General features: G+C 38.4%; 1 non-coding gene across 1 annotated transcript; it reads right to left on the bottom strand.

Annotated features, from left to right (window-relative positions):
- Window positions 1–1679: 1679 nt before the first annotated feature.
- Window positions 1680–1751, bottom strand: TRNAQ-UUG. The gene has a single exon. It is a non-coding gene; the product is annotated as a tRNA-Gln (tRNA).
- Window positions 1752–2252: the final 501 nt, after the last annotated feature.

Raw genomic sequence — 2252 nt, 5'->3', positions numbered from 1 at the left:
TTTGCAGGGAGGAGAGGTTGAAGACGAGCGCGTGAAGGACACGCGAGGCGCGTGGGAGGCCGCGAGTGGAAGTGCGATTGTGCGCGGATCAGGCGCGTGAGAAACGAACCCTGACCTTGTGTTGGCGCGTGAGGGCGCGTGAGTAGGTATTTTGGCTCCCGGTTTGTCCCGTTCGACTCCTTTTGACCTGTCCTATCAAAATTGGTCTATACTTATGTTGAAATTGATAAATATATAGGTCTAATAGGAAGGAATTGTGTTGAAATACTATTAAACGTACATTCAAGGGGGAAAAGGAGTTCGAAACCAAGTAAGTAGCGTATCGACCTTTGAACTAGTTCTTAACTTGTTTTACAACATGTGAGTATGTTGTTTACCTGATTAAGAGCTTAATATGTTATGATGAGCTTTGATGATATTGAGTGTTTATTGTATATTGTGACTGCTTGCCTGTGATGTAAGCATGATATAAATGATTGTCAGAATGTTCTATGTGTTGAACATGATACATGTATGAAAACATGCAGTAACTGTGAGTATGTTATGCATGTTAATAGAAAGGTTATGACTCTAAGATATGCTTATTGGTTGTTGAGTTATGGCTTATTTATATGGGTATGATAGTCTTCCCGCGGAGTTCTTGGCCAACGCGCTGTGTGCTAAGTCAGGGAGCATGAGTACTCCTGACCGTAGATATATGAGATAAACAGGCCGCCATAGCAATTAGTAGACGGGCCGTATTTGACCGAGAGCGAGTCTTACATACGAGTCCGAAAATTCTAGATAAGCATATCGAGAGAGAGTCAGTAACCTAGCTGGAGGTAGCCGAGATACCTCATTAACGAACAGATGACCCTAGGAAGAGAACTAGGAGTCAATGATGAATAAAACTTAAAAAAACCTGGAAAGATTAGTTATGAACTCTTGAATGATAAGCTAGCTACTTACTGAGTAATCTAATTACTCATCAAAATTATTAAAACTTTTCTTTCCAGATTTAGACGATGCAGGCCAACCGAGGACGAGACCAGCGGGCTAGAGACTACTGGGAATCCATGTCTGGGTCTGTTTATGTAATTATGTTTTCGTTGTCAAGAATTTACTTTGGTCGTTTTAAGTTTTTAAAAGTACTGGTTTTAAATATTTTATTGGATGTTTTTAGAAATATTTTGAGTTTTATGATTGGATATCAGAGTTTGTTATTGTTGTCGATGGTAACTCCTGTTAATCGCGTTGACGATGAGCGGGTGTTACACCCTTTCTTGTAACATCCATCTTTAAGTTTCACGAAGAAATTGAGGAGAGAAACGCTGTAAATGTGGCTGTACAGGCCGAGTTTCAGATGGCGGCGATGCGAAAAATGCGCATCTTCTTCCTGTTCAGGAAGAAAACGATGATATAGCCAGTTCAACTGAATTGTCCAAGTCAACTCAAAATATGAATAATGCTCATCACGATCCATATGACTTTCCCTCGTAGGATAACTAAAGTGGTATCCTTCCAAGCTTGACTTAGACGTTATGCATAAACCTAGGATCACCAAGAATCCGGAAAACACCTAGGTTAATGCAAACATCATGCTTAACAAGTTTAGACATGCTAGGTAACACCCTTTTGTTTTAAAATATCTTGTGTTGTCGTTCCTTATTCTGTGTTTTCACATCAATGTCATTTTTTAAAGGTCTTACCGGGAGTTGAACCCAGGTTGTTGGATTCAAAGTCCAAAGTGCTAACCACTACACCATAGAACCCCTTGTAAAAATTTATTTTGCAATGGTTTTCCTATTTTATGCAGATTCCACAAGAAGAGAGATCCTATCACGAGTCAAACTCAAGTTATTGGATTCAAAGTTCTAGAGCTGTTTTATCTAACTCGTTGTGATCTTGAGCACCTTTAGAGTGGTCGCAGAAGTAACCCTCTAGTGTTGATTGAAGCTCTTGGAGAACATGTAATTTTATATATTTCTTATAGTTAATTTATATATTGTTGTATATTACAAACAAATTGAAATAATACTTTACATCCAAGTCTTTCTTTCTTCCGTGCAAAACTTAACATGAAAACTATATTATTTCAATATTCACTCGAGAAATCAGGGGTGAAAACTATATTATTTCAAACCCTCCATTATTTCTTCTACTTTGCGTGAAAATGCTTCCACTAAATCATGTTACTAACTAGTTGGTTTGGTTCGGTTCAATTCTTGGGTCGACTAGATTGAATCGACCTAGCTCAATTAAACTCTTGATAA

Source organism: Cucurbita moschata, unplaced genomic scaffold (genome assembly GCF_002738365.1).
Source record: "Cucurbita moschata cultivar Rifu unplaced genomic scaffold, Cmos_1.0 Cmo_Scf00236, whole genome shotgun sequence".
Lineage (NCBI taxonomy): Eukaryota > Viridiplantae > Streptophyta > Magnoliopsida > Cucurbitales > Cucurbitaceae > Cucurbita > Cucurbita moschata.
This window is presented reverse-complemented; position numbering and strand designations above follow the sequence as displayed.